The following is a 25,239-nucleotide window of genomic DNA, read 5'->3' as shown; positions in this document are numbered from 1 at the left end:
CATCTGGGACTGGAGAGAAAGTCTGCATTATTTTTTTCATCCTCCAAGTTTCCAAACCAAATGCATATGGATGACATAGGTGCAAATATGAAAAGTAATCGAAAAGGTGATAGAACAATATTAATTCTAACTGCTATGACTTAGGTGCTCTGGAATGGTTCTTAAAATATTGCAAATGGTGCGGAACCAATGCTGAACAACAGACATTAGAGACAAAAGGAAAAAAGTGGTTGCAGCTTTTGAACTAATTCCCTGACTCCCATCCTCCTCCAAATAGACAGTGGAGCCCGAGGCCATGCGATTTCAAACCGGTTAAGTGAGCCTGGAGCGTCCTCCTAGGAGCTCTGAAATTCACTGCAGGCTCAAGAGAGCCCTTTAATGGATTCAGTTTTTGGACTCAAATGCAAAAGGTGAACTCAAATGGGCTTCTCTAAACCTTAAGCTGTTAAACAGGCAAGAACAAAAGCTCACCAAGAGCCTCTTTCAAACTGCTCTCAGCTGCAAAACATTTTCTCAAACAGACCTGCTTTTGGAGTAATAGACAAGGCTTCTCTGTTAAAAATTGAGGCAAGATTTTTTTAGAAGCTTCATATTGTTATGAAAAAGCACAAGTCTCATACAGTAAATTTTTTTGTAATTCTCTTTATACTTTTAAAGGGAAAATGCTCTGGGTTACTAAAGCAGAATTTTTGATGGTTGCATTTCAGGAGGAAACCATCATAACTGCTTTAAATAGACAACACTGTAATAAGGGCAGCTGATAACACAATTAATTCACTGAAGGGAGGAAAAGAGATAGAAAAGGCAAACTTTTGGCAAACTATTAATAGTACTTTAGTAGAAATAAGCATCCTGTGAGCCTAAATTACTGCTACAGAAAGACTGAAGAAATTTTTTTAAGTGAGGTCACAGCCATTCTAATAGGCCTCAGATTTGTATTCAAGAGTCCCAGGAGTTGCTGGTTTGGTTGCATTCTATGCCAAAGCAAGCTCATATTAGATCACCTTGGAGATAGGAGGTGCAGCAGGTGAGGACTCTGAGTCGGAATCTGCTCTATCACTCACTAGCTGAATGAGCTTTGGCAAGTCACTTTACCTCATCTGTCTGCATCTGTAAAAGGAGATATAATATTACCTAAAGCACGAGTCATTCTTGGCATAACTGATGTTTGTATGTCCCACGTGTGCTCCACTCCTCAACAAATGAAATTTAGCAGCAAAGTCTTAAAGAAAAGTGGCATGAAACTGCTCTGATTGGACTAAAGGACACTGCAGTGGAGCCAGCCCCAGGTCCTAGTGTGCAAACAAAGAAAGGAGATTGAGGGGACATCCAGACACTCTTGAAAACTGCTATTTGGCATGGGTTAAAAAGCAACTTTTGAAGTTGACGATTTAGGTCTTGTTTATCTCTGCATTTCCAGTGCCCAGAATATGGTAGAAATATTCGATTAATGCATGGAGAATGCATGCATACCTGAGTGAATGAATGAACAGCATCATCTTCTAAATCTTTCACCAAATTTTGCTCAGTTTGCAGTGGGCCTTTCTCTGGCCAGACTGCTGATAGCCAAGACCCAGAATGTACATCTGCTGTTGTTAAAGTTAAGCAAGACCTGTAAGAATGGCCAGAATATATTGGGTATCTTGAATCTGCTTCATAAGTTCTCTAGAATTCAAAAAGAAAAATGTCTGGCTACTTGAAAAAAGTGTATTGCCTGATAAATATTCAATAATTTTTAAAAAATAAATTAAAAAGATAACCAAATCTGTTCAATTAGTACCTGTGTATGTAGCCTTCCCTCCCCAGCTTCCTTTGCCCCGGGCAAGCTGAGGACACTTCTTTCATTATAGTCTGGAGCTGAGGGATCTGCTGAGTTGAGCTGAAAACAGGCGGCTTTTGTGGTGGCCCCTCCTCTGCAGCCACATGCCAACAGAGATTCACTGCAAAAACAGGAGAGCTGCAATGCAGTATTTTCCTCTGGAACTTTGAAGCTATATTAAAGATTTCAGACATACAATGAAAGCCTATTTGTTTTCAGTGTTCAAATGCAACTTAAATGGTAGCTGTTAAAGGAGGCAGATGAATTATAGTCAGCTCAGCAGCACTTTTTTGAGCTGGCCGATCATAATGGTATTTTTCTGAACTAAATTATTTTAGGTCCCCTTAAAAATTACGTAGCTCTTCCCTAGAAAGGGCCTGCTGCTATTAAGCGTAGCCCTTTAGTACCATTGTGGAGAGTAGAGCTGGAGAGAACTCAGCTGTCTGCTGAAAACAATCAGCCCTGAACCTTCCAGACCCAGGGAAAGAAAACTGATAAAGGACCAGCAGGGAACTCATAGCAAAACAAAGGGAAATTTCAAGCTACCTCTCCTTTTTAAAGGTCATTTGTCTTACTCCTACTGATGGTAATCACAGGGATTCGGATTTCTCACTGGAGACTTGTATTCTTCTGTGCAATCTTACTCCTGCGTCCTCTCGTTTCTGCACACTCGGTGTTCCAGGGTATGCATTACTGTCTAACACGCCAGCACATTCTTTTTCTTTCCCTGTCTTGCCTGCACTTTCACATGCATGCTGCTAAAAAAAATTTCTAGTCTCAATATAATAAAAATCTGTCAACACCAACTAGTAGAATACATCTCAGTTGCCAATTCTGAAGTCCGACTTAATTCTCAGAAATCAGAAGAGAGTTAAGGCGAAGAAGAGGATCTGCAGTATTGGAGCAAAATGTCATGGGCGAAGTGTGAGAATGCTAGAGAACGGAAATGCAGCATTCCTTATCCACTCATTTTCATTTAGTAGATTTTTATGGTGTGGTATGGTAAGTGGAATTTGGTGCTGCACTTTCAGAGGGTGATACTCAGAACCAACGTAAGACTCCATTAATCCTCCTAACCCTTCAGCAAGATAAAGAGCTGGCTACAAACTCGGCTTTATAAGTACGGAAATGGAACACTAACAGGTTAAGAAACGTGGCCAAACTACTTGTCATATTAATGCAGAAAACCACACTCTGTGTGTGTGTGTGTGTGTGTGTGTGTGTGTGTGGTGTTTGGATTTAGGTCTACCGTTCTATTATTTTGCTTTTTGTCTTCAATAATTTTTGTTTCTCTTTTCATCCTTCCTTGCCCTTTTAAATTTATTCAAACATGTTTTAGTAGTCTGTTTTAATTTATTTCATTTTTTGATTTATTCCTTTGTATTTTGCCTATTTACATAGATATATCTGTATGTATATATACACATAAACTTTTTATAAGACTTTTCCCAGTATCTTCCCATTTCAAGAAATGCATACAATCTTATTAGAGAGTGAAAATGAGTTAAAATGTCTTTCAGAAAGTCAATCTTTGTTTTCTTCCTTTCCAGCTAACTTTATTTCCCCTCTCTGTCATCTCATAACTGGTTAAAAAAAACCCAGGATGGCTCATCATCAAATCATTAAGCCAGGTCTATGAAATTGCCACTTGGTTAGCTAACATTATCCTGCACTCAGAGGTGAAAATATTGAATTTTTAATTAACCTGAAACTTTTCTGCAAGCAGCTAGACTCTTTTATTCCCGAACATTAGATCCCAACTCCTCTTCCCATAACTAATATCTTAAAAGGGAATTTTCACAAAAACCAAACAGCTTCCTAAATAAGCTCTCTGCTTCTCTTCTTGTGAAATTGCTTCTGCCATGGAATTCTTTGAATGTCTTTCTCATATTCCCTACCTGAATTAATTCATCAATATTCTGTGAGAGCAGCCATATATGGGTATGAAAGAGAGAGTTTATACAGCCCTTCACCCTGGGCACCCCTGAAATGAGGCCATTGCTTAAACCAACTAGCCTATCATAATATTGGCAATTTATAGAGATTTTTATGAGCAAGGTAATGACCATCTGAAATGATCACCTTGACTTCTCCGGATCCTTCAATTCTTTTAGCTTATTATTATGAGGCAAAAGCTATGAAATATTTTATCCTGAGAGGCACATAAATCATCAGTAGAGAGATCATAGCAGAGTTCTGACTGAAGCAGCACTGCCATCCACGTTCAGTGGTGACAGATCCTGTGGGGGCATCGTGAAGACACACCCTCTCTGCTGGTCATGTGGACAGAACCTGTGCCTTTGCTCCACCATGCATTTGACTGCCTCTAGCATCCTCAGATGGCATGATGCCCACCATTCCATCATCTCTGCTGATCTTGTGCTGTGCTCCACAGCACAAGCACCTGTGGTTGGAACATGTCTGCCTGCTAGATGCACTCCTTGTTGTACATAATAATTACCCAATGAATTCAGATTTCTGGCCCTAGCAGTTCTCTTTCAAATAGTTTCTGTCTGTCCCACAATAAATAAGATTGACGCCAACCACATACTTTGATTTTCCATCAGAATCCAGGTTTAAGTTGCTCGTCATCAGCAGTACCCTCACACTTGTTAAAAGGTATATTCTGGGCTGGGCACGGTGACTCACACCTACAATCCCAGCACTTTGGGAGGCTGAGGTGGGCATATCACAAGGTCAAAAGATCTAACCATCCTGGCCAACATGGTGAAACCCCATCTCTACTAAAAATACAAAAATTAGCTGGGCGTGGTAGTGCGTGCCTGTAGTTTCAGCTACTTGGGAGGCTGAGGCAGAATGGCTTGAACCCAGGAGGCAGAGTTTGCAGTGAGCTGAGATCGAGCCACTGCACTCCAGCCTAGTGACAGAGCGAGATTCCATCTAAAAAAAAAAAAAAAAGTATGTTCTGGCATTTGCGCTGCAGGTTCAATGTTGTGACTAACTCATGTTTGTGCTCTTAACCTTAAACTGATTTCTCGCTCCCCATATCCTGCCAGCTACTTTGGCTGAAGGAAACCAGACTAGGCACGTGCATCTCAGGTTGAAGGAAGACAGGCCATAGGGGAATTCCTTTCCAAAGAGGAAAAGGATAGGAATCAAGCCCACGTGAATGTCCTGTATAACAGAAAAAGACAAAGTTGAAAAATCAAGTATTGTCCCTCTCTTGGGATGGAACCCCAAGGAGAAGCATAATAAAAACATCCAGAGAGTTTGAAGAAGCCAGAGAGCAACAGGTGAGTCTATGGCACACCTCCAAGTCTAGCTTGTGTGCCTATGGGGAGGGAGTGGCAGGAGAATCCCCACGTTTAGCCATAGCCATCTGGTGCAGGAGCAATATTACGGCAGTGGGAAGGAATAGTTATAGGAGCTGGAGGTGGTGCCCATGGCTCTTTCATAGCCTAGCCAGTTCCTACAAAAGCCCAAAAGTCTCCCTCTGTCTCAATTGCAGGATAGGACCTGCACAGTTACTTAAAGTGCTGGGAAAGCAACAGAGGTTTGAAATTAGGTTAAAACAGCTTCAACACATAATGACTTCATGACCAACTGAAACCACAATATCCAGTAGTGAATGCAGCCCTCAGAGAAGGCCCAGCAGTCGACAAGGCCCAATAGCAGGATGAAAGGTTCTGGACCTTCCCACCTCCCCACACTGCCACAAGATCATTAGGCCCTAGATGCCACCTTAGCAAGGCACAGGGGAAAGAGGGGAAATGTGAAAACTTACCATCTACGTAAGATAACAGTCATTCAAAAGACCATTTCAATCAAAGGAGACTAGGTTACATTGATTCAACAAGCTAAGTTTCTCCTCTATATAGAGTGATTATTATAGGAAAGGATGGAGCTGGGGAGGTTAGATTGGGAATAAATGTATTCATTATTTAATAAGCAAACAAAACAAGACTCACAAATTCTATTTTTATGTACAAGCCTTAGAACAAATCTTGTTCCTGAGTATAAAGAGACACATAAAATGCACTCATAGTAGGATTCTTTATTATTACAAAAATAACAGAATGATCCAGATGTCCTTCAACAGGAGAATGGATAAATAAATTTAGGTAAAATCACACTATGAAAGACTTACCATAAAAAAAGTTATGTATATCAACATGGATGAATGTCACAAACATAATATTAAGCAAATAATGGAAGTTGCAAAAGGATACCTATGATATCATTTATATGAAATTTAAAAACATGCAAAAGTATGGATTTAAGATAACAATGATTGTAGACATTTAATATGGAGCTTCTAGGTACTAGTCTAAGATTTTATGTGTATTCAATTAGTTACTCTTCATAACCTTAAGAGGTCAGTACCATTATTATCCCCATTTTACAGATTTTTTAAAAAACCAAAGTATATATAAAGAAATTAAATAACTTCTAGAGGACACACAGCTAGAAAATGGGATTCCCAGGACATAGACCTAGGTTGTCTGGTTCCAGAGTCTATGCTTTCAACTACTATGCACAACTGCCTCTCAAACTGTATAAAAACAAAGTAAAACAATAAATAAATATGTAGAATGATAAAGCCAAAATTCAGAATAAGTGGTAACCTATGAGAACAGAGAGAACAATAAAATGGGACCAAGTGCATGGGCCACAGAGAAAGGGTTTGAAAATTGCAAAATTTTCAAACATTACATTTTGTACTTTGCAACTGATGGTTTTGGGGTCCCATATAAACACATTTTTTCCTCTTGGGAAAATGGATGTAACTTCCAATCTCTGCCTAACACTCCTCTGAATCAACAGAGATGTAGGATTGATGAGTTTCCCATTTTTGTTGTTGTTGTATTTGTTTTTGTTTTTAAGAATTAAAGTTATTTCATTTCTTAAGTTTGGTGATATTTATTATGTTAACATTTACACGTTTATTCCAATATACCTGGAATATCTTACCAAAAATTGTTAAGTAGCTACATTTTTTACACATCTAAGTATAGTATGGGTTAACTTAAAATGCTATTACATACGGCAACATCATCTGGAATACTATTGGCTCATGAATTTGGGTGTAAATTGGGTTGCAGTTTGGGCAGGCTGTTCAGCATCAATCAAGATCAGCATAAATAACTTTAAGAATGGCCCATGGGGATATACATCAAGCTGTCCTTCTGAGGGTTACCTTCTAGCACTGATCAGGGTAGTGAGAAGTTTAGGGACTCCAGTAAAGCCAGATTCACATAATTGGAGGCACACAGTTCAAAGTAGATGTCACAGCAGGGTAGAAATACCTATGGTTTTTCCATGAGGTATACCAGATTACTGCCAAAGAAGGATCCAAACGAGCTGAATGAAAGGAAGACTGTGGAAGGTAAGCTACGAGGCATTTTCCCTGATGCAGCACACTTCAAATGGCTGAGCATTTGTGAAATATGGAGTAGAGCCTGCTCAGAGCCCATAACCTTCTTCACCCAACATGGAGAATTGGTTTCTTTACCAGGAATCACCTTTGGGAAAGGAACATTAGGCCTGAAACATTCACCCACAGCCATGGGGCCCTCTCGGTAACTAGAAAGAATGTCTGAGTACCCACAGTCTGGTTGGAGGGAGAGAAGAGAGCCAGAGGGCAGTCCGCATAACCTCATCAATGATCTCCAGAGGTCTTTGGGGAGGTGGCAGGTGGAAGCTAGTGCAGAAAGAGTGGCCTGGAACATGGTCAGATATAGGATACTGCTGAGAAAGTGGTGAGTATATTATCCAAAGGCTAAATAAGCTTACTGACCTTTTGTGGATAAAGAAGAGAGAAACTAGTGATTTTCCAGCCTTGTAAAACTCTGCCAAGAACTTTTCCACCTCAAATTTATGGATGATTCTTAATCCTGCCTCAACCTTCAGGTTGATTCAAAAGTTATTTTTTTTAATGTTCCAAGAAATGATAGTAGCTCTCCCTCCTATGGCAAAATATTTCCACTAAGCTGTGAATTGCTCTCCTTAGCCTGCTCCCTCGCCCTTGGAGATAAGCCAAAGCTCTTGACTTCAAGGTTCAGACAATGCTTGCTGCCAGCTGAAGAAAAGAAATGAAAAGAACTTGAAAGGAAGAAAAGAAGAAGCAGGCAATTTTATTGGCATTGTAAAATTTTCAAACATTACATTTTGTACTTTGAAATAAATGGTTTTGGGGTCCCATATAAACACATTTTGTCCTCCTGGGAAAATGAGTGTAACTTCCAATCTCTGCCTTAACATTCCTCTGAATTAACAGAGATGTAGGATTGATAAGTTTTCCATTTTTGTTGTTGTTGTATTTGTTTTTGAAACAGAGTCTCATTCTATTACCCATTGCACATTGGAGTGCAATGGTGCAATCATGGCTCACTACAGCCTCAACCTCCCAGACTCAAGCAATCCTCTTGTTTCAGCCTCCCTAGTAGCTGGGACTACAGGCATGTACCACCATTCCCAGCTAATTTTTAAATTTTTTGTAGGGCTGGGTTCTCACTAGGTTGCCCAGGCTGGTCTCAAACTCCTAGACTCAAGTAATCCTCGAACCTTGGCCTCCCAAAGTGCTAAGATTATAGACATGAGCCACCACACACAGCTGAGATTTCTATTCATTTTCCTAAATTTTCTGTGTCAATAACTGCTGTTTTGAAGAAGAAATAGAAGGGAAGACAGAATAAAGAAAACAAATCGGGCCGGGCATGGTCACTCACACCTGTAATCCCAGCACTTTGGAAGGCTGAGGCGGGCAGATCATGAGGTCAGGAGATCTAGACCATCCTGGCTAACACAGTGAAACCCCATCTCTACTAAAAATACAAAAAATTAGCCAGGCGTGGTGGCAGGTGCCTGTAGTCCCAGCTACTCGGGAGGCTGAGGCAGGAGAATGGTGTGATCCCAGGAGGCGGAGCTTGCAGTGAGCCGAGATGGTGCCACTGCACTCCAGCCTAGGTGACAAAGCAAGACTCTGTCTCAACAAAAAAAAAAGAGAGAGAAGAAAAAGAGAGATAATACAGGAAGGGAGGAGAATTAGAGAAAAGCAATTAAAAAGAGAAAAAGGAGTAAATGGATACATAGATTACAGTGTTTCCATTGAGGTATTGGCAAGAAAACCAGGGTTTTGTATCCTGGACATGAGGTTCTACTTTTCTAAGATAATTAAGGATTGTTCTCAAAGTTAGTTTCATAATACCATTGTTTGAGATTTTCTAAGATAAAGAAAGCTGTAGAATTGAAGGAGATAGAAAAGATCTGAGTTTGGCTGAGCCCAGTGGCTCAAGCCTGTAATCCCAAAAATTTGGGAGGCTGAGGCCGGCGGATCACCAGAGGCCAGGAGTTCAAACCAACCTAGCCAACATGGTGAAACCCTGTCTCTATAAAAACACAAAAATTAGCTGGGCCTGGTGGCAGACACCTATAATCCCAGCTATTTGAGAGGGCCGAGGCAGGATAATAGCTTGAACCTGGAAGGCTGAGGTTGCAGTGAGCCAAGATTGTGCCATTGCACTCCAGCCTGGGTGACAAGGGCAACATTCCATCTCAATAAAAAAATAAATATAAATAAATAAATAAAAGATGTGAGCTCAGAAAGAACTGAGTCCCCAAATGCTGGGGACAGGATCTCCCAAGAAGGACTCTGCCCTCTGTACACAGCACTTTCAGGGCTTATAAGACCTCTAAGAAGAATCATTGCCAGTGTGCCTGAAGAGTTTAGGCAGTAAGTACTACAGCCTGGGAGCCTTGACAGAGATTTCATGACTCCACAAAGGGAAAATAGAAGCACAAGGCTTCAATGACAAGCAGACATTGTCAAAGACAAATGCCAATAGCCGCCATAAAAACTAAAACTGAAACTAGACCCCTTCCCAATTGTTCTAGAGCAGTGGTTCTCAACCAGGAGCAACTACCCTTCAAAGGGATATTTGGCGATGCCTAGAGATGTAGAGGAGGAGGGTTCTACATTTCCCACATGAGCACCCAGATGATGCTTCTGACATCTTGTGAGCAGAGGCTGGGATGCTGCTAAACACACTCCAGTGTACAGGACAGCACTCAAAACAAAGAATTATCTGGTCTAAAATGTAAGTAGTGTCAAGATTAAGAAATTCTGCTCTAGTCTAGGCAAGTTCTACTGATCTTGTTTCACCCTGAAGAAATAGGGAAAAGTGGGTCCCAGATGACTGAGGTTGAATTTTATGACAACTCTGATGAGTAAACATCAAGCCATATTTGCTTTTTTTTTTTAAAAAAAAAAAGGTGTGGTGTGTTTGGAGCAAATGCATTTTGTTGGACAATAGGAATCTCCCTCCACATTGCTAAGAATCCTTCTAAGCATAACATTCCCCAGCATGTATTACAGCTTCTAGAGTTGGTGCAATAATATGATTTTGAGAAAATTATCATGACTATTTCACAGCTTCAGAGAATACTCAGAAATGGCTACTGAGTAGAGGGATTAAACTCCGAATCTGGCCACTTGGGTATGCTCCTTTGTCTGCTATCAATGTAGACATCCTGACCAGGCAATGCAGATGTAAATCTCTAGAAAAATGAGTAAGATATTTGCTTTGCCCAAGTACAGCAGTGGTATATTTCAAAAATATCAACCAATCTCTAAGGAAGCAGAAGTGCTCCTTTTTGCTTTGCTTGCAAAAATACGTTTCCTGATATCTATATCTAGTCTTACCATAATAGCCAGGACTCCAAGGAAGGAGAACGGAAAGAAAACCTAAAAGCCCATCTGGTAATGGATAGCAGGCTGAGGTGGAATTGGCCATAGTCATAAGAGCCACCTCTCCAATATGCATCTGAATAATCCACTGGAGGTAGCCAGGAAGGTACTAACATGGGGCTCTCATATTATACTGAGGTATACCTCATTCTAATGTGGCTAACTCAGAGGCTGGGGAAAATAATATGATTCTGAGGATTTAAAACATTGTGGTTAAGCGGGGCCTGGACAAAATATTATTTAAAAATCAGTAAAATAAATGGATGTAGTTTTTTTTGTGCCTCAAGTGCCATGGAGCAAATTTTTACATACGTATTAAAACATAGACCCATAGACATTAAAATACATACAAAAAATATGGAGAACATGGAATAATCTGAAGAATAAAGGACTAATCACGTATGAAAAATAAAATGAATATTCCATTGAATTAAAGACTTCATCTAGTTTCAGAAGAAAATCCTTTCATTTCTCTGCAATTTAGTTTTTTTGTTTCCCTTTAGAGAAAACAATAGTTGCTATTAAAAAAGTATGAGGAAAACTTTGTTTCCATAGCACTTTTACATAGAAAGCATTACATAAAAACATTTCCTTTCATAGACGTGCTCTAAAATGCCCAAAATGCTATTCCTCCAAAACACTTCCTGAGTAGAGAAAGTAAACTGTAATTTAAACACCAAATAATGTCTACTAAAAGAGTCACCCACTATTTAAAAACAAGTGTCACTTTATAACAATTTAATGTGTCTGAATGATTTAAACTCTAAACTGTTTGGGACCATTAATCAAGTTTTAATTCCTCTTCTCTAGTCTAACATGTCAAGTATCTGATATAAAGAAATAACATTAACTCAGATAAGAAAGAGGAAAACTACATCTAACTATTAAAGTAATAGTGTCATAATTTTTTAAAAGGATGCAAGTTAATTGATTCTTACATTTTATTCTCTTCTCAGAATTTAGTTCATCTTTATTCTTTTATGTTTTTATAATATGACTATAGATTATGAATTAATCTGCTTAAACGGGATAGTATTTCACAGAAAATGGACACCCTCATGAATCCCAGAACTCCTTACCAAGATGAAAGACCATGTTTATTAAAACAGTATTAAATTACTCTGCAATAATAATTGCTCTGCTTCCTTCTTCCATAGAGAATGATAATAAAGGAAGACTTCCTTTTACCAATGTCCACTGCCATGTCAAAAACTGGGGCTGTTGGCTTGATTTAAAATTTGGCTGTAGGGCCTACCACTTCTAATTAAGATGAATAAATCTTGATTTAGAAAAGAGAAAAAAATGCTTTAAAAAATACAGCATGTCCTAATCAAATAAGAAGATAATTCAAAGGTTTTTATTTTGCCCATGGAAATGACTGCCAGTTGAGACATATAAAAGCAAATTTAATCAAGTTGATATAATCTAATATATAGGAACATACTTGAGCTGCATAATATAAAAAAAGAAGCTCCCTGTGATTCAGGAATTCAACACATAATGAAGACTAAGTCAACAGAATCAGTATCAGTAACTCCAGTCCTAAATAGGCATTTTTAAGGGTCTTAATTTTTTTCACTGTAGCTATTTATATTAATCAAACAAAGCAAAAAAACAGTAAATGGTCAGTGTGACAACGACTACTTTTTTAGAAGCCAGAGACTTACAAAGCATAGTTAGAGAAGATATGTGGTATGGAAACCTGCAGATACTTGGCAGTGTGTTAATATATACCTTAGGTGAGTGACTGAGGTACTCGGTCAATTCAGACTTCTTTTTTCTCTTTTTTTTTTTTTTTTTTGAGATGGAGTCTCGTCTGTCGCCCAGGCTGGAGTGCAGTGGCGCGATCTTGGTTCTCTGGAACCTCCGCCTCCCAGGTTCAAGCAATTCTACTGCCTCACCCTCCTGAGTAGCTGGGACTACAGGCGCGTGCTACCATGCCCGGCTAATTTTTGTATTTTTAGATGGGGTTTCGCCATGTTGGCGAGGCTGGTCTCGAACTCCTGACCTCAGGTAATCCACTTGCTTCAGCCAGATTTCTTTTTAATGTTGGGTTCAGTCAGAGCTAGAAAGACAGGTACAATGAAATGGAAAACTATGACGTATATTCAAGAAAAATGGCACTCAATAGAAACTACCTCCAATTTGGGCCAGATGTTGAATTTAGCAGGTAAAGACATCAAAGAAGCTATTACAAATATGTTCAAAGAATTAACAGAAAATATGCTGGATTAAAAGGAAATTAAAAGAAAATTTGCTAGTGATAATAAGAAATCTCAGCAAAACAGTAGAAATTATGTTTTTCAAAAAGATATAGAGCTGAAAAGTAAATAACTGAAATTTAAAATGGCTAAATGGGCTGAAGACCAGACAGAAGACCAAATAAAAGTAATTCATGTAATTGAAGATACATCCGTAGAAACTGTCCTAGCTGAAAGAAAAAAAAAATAGAATAAAAAAATTAAAAACCTCAGAAAACTCTGAGAACGATATATGAAGTGGTCTAAATAGGTATAATGGAAATCCCAGACTAGAGAAAAAAGGGAAGAAAAAATTTCAAAATAATGTCTTAAAACTTTCCAAATTTGTTGGAAAATATTAATTTATAGATCCAATAATTTTAATAAATCTTAATTCAAATAAACAAACAGCAAATTGTCCTCATACACAACATGGTCAAACTCCTGAAAGTCAAAGATAACAAGAAAATATTTAAAACAGCCAGAAAAATATATATTATACACAGGAGAGTCACAGCAAAATTAATGATTAACTCCTCTTCAGAAATTATGGGAGCCAGAAGAAACTGAAAGGAAATGCTCAGTGCTAAAGGAAAAAACAAACAAGAATTCTATATCCAGCAAAGCTATTATTTAAATTAAAAGAAAAATAGACACTTTTAAATAAACAAAAATTGAGTAGATACATCCCTAGGAGAAGAGTCAAGTGGAACGCTACTAAGTGGAAACTACACAGATCAACAAAATGAAGAGTCCCAGAAGTAAATGTATGATAAATATGAAAAACTAGTAAATAGATACATCATTTGCTCTTTCTCTTAGTTTCTCTGAAAGAAATATGTATGTTTGAAGTAAAAATAACAGCACTGTATAATGGGTTTACGACATACACACACGAACTATATATAATATAGTACTGGGAGTCGGCAAAGAAAAATAGCCTGTTTTAACATTGCTATGTTTTCCCCCAAAGTAATTCAAATATTAACTCTGAATTGACTGAGGCTAATTTTTTTTGTTTGTTTGTTTGAAACGGAGTCTCGCTCTGTCACCCAGGCTGGAGTGCAGTGGCGCAATCTCCGCTCACTACAAGCTCCGCCTCCCGGGTTCACGCCATTCTCCTGCCTCAGCCTCCCCAGCAGCTGGGACTACAGGCACACGCCGCCACGCCCAGCTAGTTTTTGTATTTTTAGTAGAGACGGAGTTTCACTGTGTTAGCCAGGATGGTCTCGATCTCTGACCTCGTGATCCGCCCGCCTCGGCCTTCCAAAGTGCTGGTATTACAGGCGTGAGCCACTGCGCCCGGCCTGACTGAGGCTAATTTTAAGGTCCTTATTGTACAGTGCTAATTTTAAGGTGCATATTCCCTACAGCAACCACTAAATTAATAATACAGAGAGACACAGCCAAAAATCTCACCAAGAAATTAAAATGAAATACTAAAAAAAATAATTGATTGGGAGTCCTAGCCGGAGCAATCAGGCAAGAGATAGAAATGAAAGGCATCCAACCTGGAAAAGAGGAAGTCAAACTGCAACTGTATGAAAGGAAAATATCCTGGGCCCCCAAAATCACTAAGGAAAACACGAGCTGGAAACTGCTTAGGGCAAACCTGCCTCCCATTCTATTCAAAGTTATCCCTCTGCTTACTGAGAAAGCTGCGTGTCTGATTAGATTGCCTCCTTTGGAAAGGCTAATCAGAAACTCAGAAGAATGCAACCCTTTTTGTCTCACCTGTAAGTGATCTGGAAGCTCCCTCCCTGCTTCCTGCCTTTGCTTCAAGTTGTCCCACCTTTTTGGACCAAACCAATATACTTCTTATATACATTGATTAATGTCTCATGTCTCCCTAAATTGTATAAAACCAAGTTGTGCCCTGACCACCTTGGGCACATGTCGTCAGGACTTCCTGAGGCTGTGTCGCAGGTTCATCCTCAACCTTGGCAAAATAAACTTTCGAAATTATCTAAGACCTGTCTCATATTTTCTGAGTTCACAGCTGTTTGCTGATGACATGATCATATACTTAAAAAACCCTAAGGACTCCTCCAAAAGACTCCTAGATTTGATAAATGAATTAGGTAAAGTCTCCGGTCACAAAATCAAAGTACCCAATAGAGTAGCACTGCTACACACCAACAACAACCAAGATGAGAATCAAATCAAGAATCCAATCCCTTTTACAATAGCTGCAAAAATAAATAAATAAAAAAAACCACCTAGGAATATACTTAACAAAGGAGGTGACAGAGCTCTGCAAGGATAACTACAAAACACTACTGAAAGAAATGACAGGTGACACAAATAGAGATGCATCCCATGCTCATGGATTGTAATAATCAATGTCATGAAAATGACCGTACTGCCCAAAGCAATCTACAGATTCAATACAATTCCTATCAAAATAAAAAAATTATTTTCACAGAATTAGAAAACAATCCTAAAATTCATATGGGAAAAAAAGAGCCCAAATAGCCAAAGTAATTCTAAGCAAAAAGAACAAATCTGGAGGCATCACATTACCTGAATTTAAATTATACTACAGGCAACAGTTTCCAAAACAGCATGATACTGTTATAAAAGTAGATACATAGACCAATGGAACAGAATAGAGAACCCAGAAAGAAAGCCAAATACTTCCAACCAACTGATCTTTGACAAAGCATACAAAAACAAAAATTGAGGACAGGACATCCTGTTCAAAAATCGTGCTGGGAAAACTGGATAGTCACATGTAGAAGGATGAAACTGGATTCCTATCTCTCACTATATACAAAAGTCAACTCAAAATGAATCAAAGACTTAAATCTAAGGTGGGAAACCATAAAAATTCTAGAAGAAAACCTAGGAAAAATTCTTCTGGACATTGGCCTAGGCAAAGAATTTATGACTAAGACCCTAAAAGCAAACAGGACAAAAACAAAAATAAATAAATGAGACCTATTTAACTAAAAACCTTCTCTACAGAAGAAATAATCATCAGAGTAAACAGAAAACCCACAGAATGAGAGAAAATATTTGCAAAGTATGCATCCAACAAAGGGCTAATACCAAGAAATTATAAGGGATTCAAACAAATCAGCAAGAAAAAACCCAAATAATCCCATCAAAAAGTGAGAAAATGACACGAAAGGACATTTCTCAAAAGAAGAGCTACAAATGGACAACAAACATATGAAAAACTCTCAACATCACTAATCATCAGGGAAATGCAAATTAAAATCACAATGAGATACTACTTTACCCCAGCCAGAATGGCCATTATTAAAAAACAAGAGATCTTGGCATGGATGTGGTGAAAAGGGAATGCTTATACACTGTAGGAATGTAAATTCGTACAACTTCTATGAAAAACAGCATGGAGATTTATTAAAGAACTAGAAGTAGGTCTACCATTTGATCCAGTAACCCCACTACTGGGTATCTACCCAAAAGAAAAGAAGTCATTATATCAAGAAGACATCTGCACACATATGCTTATCACAGCACAATCCACAAGTGGTAAGATATGGAACCAGTCTAAGTGTCCATCAATCGATGAGTGGATACAGAAAATGTGTACTGGCACCATGGAACACTTTTCAGCCATTAAAAAGAATGAGGTTAGGCATGATGGCTCATGCTTATAATCCCAGCACTTTGGGAGGCCAACGCAGGTAGATCACTTGAGGTCAGGAGTTCAAGATCATCCTGGCCAACATGATGAAACCCTATTGCTACTAAAAATACAAGAATTACTCAGGCATTTAGTGCATGCCTGTAGTCCTGGCTACTCAGGAGGCTGAGGCAGGAGAATAGCTTGAACCTCGGAGGCAGAGGCTGCAGTGAGCCAAGATCATGCCACTGAACTCTAGCCTGGGTGACAGAGCAAGATTCCATCTAAAAAAAAAAAAACAGAATGAAAGTGGCTTGAAGCAACTTGGATAGAGATGTAGAACACTATTCTAAGTGAAGTAACTCAGGAATGGAAAACCAAACACCATATATTTGCACTTATAAGCTATGAGTATGCAAAGGCCTACAGAGTGGTATAATAGACTTTGGAGACTCAGAAGAGGCAAGGGGAAAGGTGGGAGAGGAATGAGGAACAAAAAACTACATATTGGGGGCCGGGCGCGGTGGCTCATGCCTGTAATTCCAGCACTTTGGGAGGCTCAGGCAGGCAGATCATGAGGTCAGTAGATCAAGACCATACTGGTTAACACCGTGAAACCCCATCTCTACCAAAAAAAATACAAAAAATTAGCTGAGTGTGGTGGTGGGTGCCTGTAGTCCCAGCTACTCGGGAGGCTGAGGCAGGAAACTGGTGTGAGCCCAGGAGGTGGAGCTTGCAGTGAGTGGAGATGCACCACTGTACTCCAGCCTGGGCGACAGAGCCAGATTCCGTCTCAAAAAAAGAAAAAAAAAACTACATATTGGGTACAATGTACACTACTTGGGTGACAAATACGCTAAGATATCAGAATTCACCACTATAGAATACACTCGTGTAACCAAAGCTATTGAGAAAGAAAGAAAAGGAAAGGAAGGAAGGAAGGAAGGAAGGAAGGAAGGAAGGAAGGAAGGAAGGAAGGGAAGGAAAAGAAGAAGAAAAGAAAGGAAGAGAAAGATATAAATCCTTTTGGATCAGGACTCTACCCTTATGACCCCATTTAACCTTAATTACTTCCATAAAGGCTCTGTCTCCAGGCACAGTCAAATTTGGGGTTAGAGCTTCAACATTTTGAAGGACACAAACATTTAGGCTGTAACACATGTGTATCATATACATGTAACTTATCTCTCCATATAAAGCTTTATATCAATTGAATCACATTGTATATGATACTTCAAAAATATATGGGTAACTTTTTATGGCACTAAACATAGAAACAAAAAATAAGTGGTTACCACACACACACACACACACACACACACACACAAAACAAAAACAAACAAAAAAAACAGAAAAGGACAGAGAATAAAATCAAGTAAGATCAATATAAAACAAATAGCAAAATGTCAGACTAAAAACCATCTTATCAGTAATTATATTAAATGTAAATAGACCAAATACTCCAATCAAAAGGCAAAGATTGCCAGACTAGATATAAAAGCAAAACTCAATTCTTTGTTATCTACAAAGGGGGTGCACTTTATTTTTTTGAAACAGAGTTTCACCCTTGTTGCCCAGGCTGGAGTGCAATGGTGCGATCTTGGTTTACTGCAACCTCCACCTCCCGGGTTCAAGCGATTCTCCTGTCTCAGCCTGCTAAGTAGCTGGGATTACAGGTGTCCAGCACTACGCCCAGCTAATTTTTGGTATTTTTAGTAGAGACGGGGTTTCACCATGTTGGCCAGGCTGGTCTCAAACTCCTGACCTTAGGTGATCCACTCACCTCGGCCTCCGAAAGTGCTGGGATTACAGGGGTGAGCCACCGTGCCCACCGGGGGTGCATTTTAAATACAAAAATACAAACACACTGAGAAAGCATAAGAAAGTTGAAGTGGCATATTAAATTAGACAAAATAGACATCAAAACAGGGAATATTGCTATGGACAATGATATAAGCTTCAATATATCAGGAAGATATAACAATTATAAATATCTATGTGCCTAACAAGAGAGATGAAAATATATGAAGAAGTTACGGAACTAAAGAAAAACAGACAAATCCAAATCATCTTTAAGACTCTAACACACTCTTTTCAGTAATTTATAGAAAAAATAGATAAAAATATTGTATGAATATAGAACACCTGAATGACATTAACAACTATCTTCACCTAATTGACATTTTTAGAACGCTGTATTCAGAAACTGAAGAATACACATTTTTTGGAAGTGCATATAAAGCATTCACCAACATGGATCATATGCTAGGCCTTAACATGTCTCAATAGATCTCAAAATATTTAAATCTTAACAGAGTATGCCTTCTGACCACAACAGAATTAAATTAAAAGTTAACAAAAATAAAAACATTTAGAAAACTTCAAATGTCTGAAATTTAAATAACTCTAAACATTCTATGTATGAGTGAGAAACAAAAACAATAAATTAGAAAATATTTTAACTAAGTAAGAGTTTCTGGCAAGGTGCAGTGGCTCATGCCTGTAATCCCAGCACTTTGGGACGCTGAAGCGGGCAGACCACAAGGTCAAGAGATAGAGACCATCCTGGCCAACATGGTGAAACCTCATCTCTACTAAAAAAAAAATAACAAAATTTAGCGGGGCGTGGTAGCGGGTGCCTGTAGTCCCAACTACCCAGGAGGCTGAGGCAGGAGAATCACTTGAACCCAGGAACCCGGGAGGCGGAGGTTGCAGTGAGCTGAGATCATGCCATTGCACTCCAGCCTGGCGATACAGCGAGACTCCATCTCAAAAAAAAAAAAAAAAAAAAAAATGAGTTTCTGTGATATGCAACAAAATCAATATTTAGAGGAAAAATATAACATTAAATGCTTATGTCAAAAGAGCGCAAAGGTTTCAAACCAGTGATCTAAACATTCATCTTATAAAAAAAAAACCTAGCAAAAGAAGAGTAAATTAAACTTACAGTAAGAGAAGGAAGAAAACAACAAAGATAAGAAAATAAATCAATGAAATAGAATACTGAAAAAACAATTTTAAAAAAATCAATGAAGCCAAAACTGTTTTTTCAAAGATTAATAAAACTGATAAATTTCTAGCTGAGCTGATCAAATAAAGAAAGAGAAAGAGAAGAAACAAATTACCAACTATCACTTCAGACCCTACAGACATTAACAGGGTTATAAGGGATTATCATGCCAATAAATTTCACAAAAATAGATTAAATGAATACATTCCTTGAAAATCACAAATTTATTAAGTCTCACTTAAGAAAAAGTGGATAATTTGAAAAGTGTATATCTATTTTAAAAATTAAATTTGATTTTTTTAAACTTTCCACAAAGAAAACTTTAAGTTTATAAACTTAACTGGTGAATTCTAAGAAAGTCCAAAAAACTCCTCCAAAAAATCATACAGGAAAAAAACACTTCCCAATTTTGTGTGTGTGTGTGGGGGGGTGTATGTGTGGCACTAAGTCTCTGTCGCCTGGGCTAGAGTGCAGTGGCGTGATCTCGGCTCACTGCAACCTCCTCCTCTCGGGTTCAAGTGATTCTCCCGACTCAGCCTCAAGAGTAGCAGAATTACAGGTACCCACCACCATGCCCGGCTAATTTTTGTATTTTCAGTAGAGACAGGGTTTCACTATGTTGGCCAGGCTGATCTCAAACTCCTGACCTTAAGTGATCCGCCTGCCTAGGCTTCCCAAAGTGCTGGGATTACAGGCGTGAGCCATGGCTCCTGGCCCCAATTCTTTATTAGGCAAGTATTACATGACTACCTAAAACATACTACAAAATTACAAGAAAAATAAACCTATAGATCAATATTTCTCAAAAACATACACACAAAAATCCTCAACAAAATTTTTAGCAAATCCAATAATATATAAAAGAATAACACGTCATCATTTACTAGGCTTTACCACAAAATCAAAACAACAACCATATAAACAGAATAATGAGGAAAAAACATGATAATCTTAATATATAGGAATAAAACATTTGAATAAAATCCAACATCTACATATGATAAAAATCCTCAGCAAAATGGGATTAGAAGGGAAATTCTCAACATCTAAAAAATAGAACATCTATTAAACAAGCAAACAAAAAAAACCCAGTAACTAACAGCATACATAACGGTAAAAAAAAAGGCTTTTATAAGCCTTCCTTATAAAACGGAAGGCTTTTTTGATTTTCTCTTAAAATTGGAAAAAGGTAAGTATGTCCACACTCATCACTTCTAGGCAATATTATACTGGAAGTCCTAGCCAATGCAATAAAACAAAAAAAAGAGGGGGGAGGAACAAAAAACAGACAGATTGAAAAAAAAAAACTCTCTTTGTTCACAGATTATGTGATTGTCTATGGAAAAAATCCTAAGTAATCTGTGACTAGAACTAACAAGTGAGTTTAGAAACGTCACAGGACACACTATACAAGCATTAACTGTATTTCTGTCTCCTGGCAATGAAAAATTAGAAGTTGAAATTTAAACAATAGTATCACTTACAATGCATCAAAAATTATGAAATATTTAAGAATAATTTTAGCAAAATATGTGTTATACTTTATCCACTGAAAGATACATGATTGCTGAAAAAATTAAAGAAACCCTAAATATATGTATATCAATACTCTGTTCATTAATTACAAGACTCAATATTGTTAAAATGTCAAATCCATCCAAACTGATCAACACAATACCAATCAAAACCCCAGTTATAGAAATTGATAAACTGACTATAAAACTCTATATGGAACTGCAAAGAAACTCCAGCAGCCAAATAATTTTGAAAAGGCAGAACAAAGCTGAGGACTTACACCACATGATCTCGAAACTCACTACAAAACTACAGAAACACGACAGTTGTAATACTGGCATAAAAGATAGATTAGTAGATAAATGGAACAGAATAGAGAGCCCAGAAATATTTCCACATATATGCAGTAAATTAATTTTTTATAAAGGTAACAAAATAATTCATGGGGAACTGATAGTTTTTTCTAAGTGTTTAGAACAATTGAATGACCATATGTAGAAAAAATTCTTGGATCTTTACTTAATATCATATTCATAACTTAATTTGAAATAGAAAGCTATAAAACTTATTAAAGAACAAATCTTGGAAATCTGGACTCAGACAAAATGTTTTTACTATTCTATTAGAAAACAAAAACTATTAAAGCAAATTGGTAATTTGGAATTCATCAAAATTAAAAACTTATGCTCTTTGAAATTTACTGTTAAGAAAATAAAAACACAAGCCACAAACTGGAAGAAAATATTTGCAAAACACATATCTGGTAAAGGACATATCGCTAGAGTACATAAAAAACCTTAAAAGTAAATGAAAAGAGGACAAATACCCTTTTTTTATTATTGGGCAAAGATTTAAACAGAAGCTTCACAGAAGATGATATACAAATGGCAAATAAGCACATAAAAAGATGTTCAATATAATTAGTAATTAGAGCAATGCAAATTAAAACCACTTTGAGATACCACTACAGTCACCAGAATGACTGAAATAAAAAGACACAATCAATTACTAGTGGAAAACCAGAACTCTCAGTCAGTGCTGGTGAGAATGCAAAGTGGTCACTTTGGAAAATAGATCGGCAGTTTTTTTTTAATAAAATTACACACTTGTAATATTACCCAGAATCTCACTTCTAGGTATTTACCCAAGAGAAATGAAACATAAATGTCCACACAAAGGCATGGATGCAGATGTTCATAACAGCTTTATTCAGAGTAGCCAAAAACTGGGGGGGGGGAAAAAAAAAACAAAGGTCCATTAGCTACAGAATGGAAAACTTTAATATATCCATACAGTGGAGCATTAATATAAGATAAAAAGGAAAAATTATTGATGTTTAATAACATGTATGGATCTCAAAAGCATTATATGAAGCGAAAGAAGCCAGACACAAAATATTACACACCTTATGATTCTATTTATATGAAATTCTGGAAAAGACGAAACTATAGAATAAGAAGGTAAATCAGTGTTTTACCGAGGCTTCAGTGGAGGAAAGGAATTGATTACAAATGACCATTAGAAAATTTCAGGATGATGGAATGTTCTCTATCATGATTCTGGTGCTTGCTACCTGACTGTATGCATTTGTCAAATCTCATAAAATTATCTACCTCACACTGAGGAATTTTATTTTATGTAAATTACACCTCAATAAAAAATAAAAACAAACCTAAGGGTAATAAAGTTGCATAAATCTGAAACATGTAATAAATATAGTAAAAATATTAATAAATACTAGTAAATTATTAAATCTAGATGATGCATATGAGGGATTCATTACACTCTCTTCTACTGTTTCAATTTCTCTGTATTTTGCTAATTTTCTTTGTAAAAATGTTTTAAGAATGGTGTTGATTTTTTGTGAAAAGACATCTCTAAGTGAACATTAACAATTTTTAAAATCTTAATAAAAGGGTTTTGGGGTTTTTTTTGTTTTTTTGTTTTTGTTTTTGTTTTTTTTTTTTTTTGAGGCAGAGTCTCACACTGTCGCCCAGGCTGGAGTGCAGTGTCGCGATCTCGGCTCACTGCAAACTCCGCCTCCTGGGTTCACGCCATTCTCCTGCCTCAGCCTCCCAAGCAGCTGGGAATACAGGGGCCCACCACCACGCCCGGCTAATTTTTTTGTATTTTTAGTAGAGACAGGGTTTCACCATATTAGCCAGGATGGTCTCGATCTCCTGACCTCATGATCCACCCGCCTCGGCCTCCCAAAGTGCTGGGATTACAGGCGTGAGCCACCGTGCCTGGCCGGGTTTTTTTAAAAAAAACATTTGATTGTGGTCACCACCACATCTAGTGGTTCTTTGGAATGAGTTTATGACCCCAGCTGAGACTGAACTGACATCTCTTGAACTTTCTTTAAAAACAGTCTCATGAGCAAGAGAAAATCAGGTAGTAAAACTACCTGGTGCTATTTTATCACAGTGAATAATTTTTTATTGACTCAGATTCCTTTCCTTTTCTCCTTTTTTCTTCTTCTTCTTCTTTTTAAATGCAAAGTTTGGTTAAAAGATTTTTTCAGGTTTTCTGTTATTTATTTTTGATGACTTTCTTTTCAGCTTGACTACTCACAAGTTTTTTTTTTTTTCTTTTGGTTTTTTTTTAATCAGTTGGTCATTTTATTTTTAGAAAATGAAGGTGTAAAAAAGAACATATTTCACTTCTCTCAGTTTCTGAAGCAGCTCTGAGAAACTGGGTGAAACAGAGAAAATACTAATGCTGACAGTTAGCAATTATTAAGAGTCTTTGTTAAAAAAATTCTGAAATTCTATGATATATTAAACACTCATTAAAATTAATGAGAATGGTTTTATTCTTACCTGTGAAAAAAATTTTAATGCCTGGTTTAGATTTAAAAATTTTAGTCTTGAAAGTGTTCTGTAAGTGTTAAGAAGTCTGGAGGGACCATCTGAGAGAAACTGAGAATGCATAGAGTTGTATGAAAAAAATAAAATTGTTAAGACTATGATGGGTAAGAAGACAAATGATATCACAGCATTCTGCATCTCCCTTTCTACCACAACCGTGAATTAAACACTCTTCTGGAAGTTTAAACAAAATCAATATTTTCCTCCATGTCAAATACATAAAAACATATTTTCAAAGGAAATATTTGTCTAGTTATCTATTTGTCATAGTGGAAATGATCAATATTTGATATTGGGGAAATCATTTATTCTTGTTTATGTTTTCAAGTAAGCAACTTTCCTTTAAAAAGAGTCATGTTTTATCTAAAATTTCTCATTCTATCCTCTTTCCCTGACTTGATAAAAGAAAGGGGATGGGGGAAAGAAAATTCTCCTAACTTACTAAGTATGGAAGGAGTTAACTATATCATTCCCAATAGAAGGAAGAAAATAAATATGATTTCCTGAGAAATAAAGAAGACTATGAAAGTAGCTAAAATCTGAAAGTCTTTCCATTTATACTGTAAATCTAAACCCATTCAATAAACTTTGTAAAATTAATCCAGGAAGAAGGGTAGGAGACACATGAAAATTAAACACAGCTTGCAGCACACTCAGCATTATCATTAGGTCAGCCTGCTGTCTGACCTGCTTCCTCATAGCTGTTTGCTGACTATCACACCAGAATCACATAAACACTGTCACAAGATTATAGTCCCCCTTACTTGCTCTATAGACAGCAACTTGAACATTATGAAATGTTAAGTTTTCCCTTTGAGACATTTTTTCATGTCTTGCATACCAGTGAAACTATTGATTTCAACTGGTCTAAAGGACCCCATGAGAAGCCAAATTATGAAAGAATGCAATTTCTACATCCTGATGATTTCATCCTACTTACTTTGACCAATCAATGACCCCAGTTTTCCAGCACATTGCCCTCCATGATCCCCTTAAAAACCCTAAACCAGGGCTGGGCCTGGTGGCTCATGCCTGTAATCCCAGCACTTTGGAGGCTGAGGCAGGTGGATCACTTGAGGTCAGGAGTTTGAGGCAAGCCTGGCCAACATCGTGAAACCCCGTCTCTACTAAAAATGCAAAAATTAGCTGGGCATGGCAGCAGGTGCTGGTAATCCCAGCTACTCGGGAGGCTGAGGCAGGAGTATTGCTTGAACCCAGGAGACGGAGGTTGCAGTGAGCCAAGATCATGCCACTGCACTGCACTCCAGCCTGGATGACAGAGCAAGACTCTGTCTCAAAAAAAAAAAAAAAAAAAACCCCGAACCAGAACGCCTCAGGAAGATGAATTTGAGAGTCTCCTCCCATCCCCTCACTTGGGCACGCTGCAATCGTTAAACTCTTTCTCTGCTGCAAACCCTGCTGTCTCAGTATATTGGTCTCTTGCTGCGAAACAGACATGAACCTGTTGCAACAAATTCCGCAT

The 25,239-nt window shown here is 37.7% G+C and overlaps 1 long non-coding RNA gene across 1 annotated transcript in view; it reads right to left on the bottom strand.

The window, feature by feature from the left end:
• Window positions 1–11,773: 11,773 nt before the first annotated feature.
• The window catches only part of LOC117981410 (uncharacterized), a 64,603-nt gene continuing 51,137 nt past the window's right edge, over window positions 11,774–25,239 (bottom strand). Inside the window, exon 5 of the long non-coding RNA XR_008626402.2 lies at window positions 11,774–12,591. This is a non-coding gene — a long non-coding RNA (uncharacterized LOC117981410). The remainder of the gene's footprint in view (window positions 12,592–25,239) is intronic.

Source organism: Pan paniscus, chromosome 7, assembly GCF_029289425.2.
Source record: "Pan paniscus chromosome 7, NHGRI_mPanPan1-v2.0_pri, whole genome shotgun sequence".
Classification (NCBI taxonomy): Eukaryota; Metazoa; Chordata; class Mammalia; order Primates; family Hominidae; genus Pan; species Pan paniscus.
This window is presented reverse-complemented; position numbering and strand designations above follow the sequence as displayed.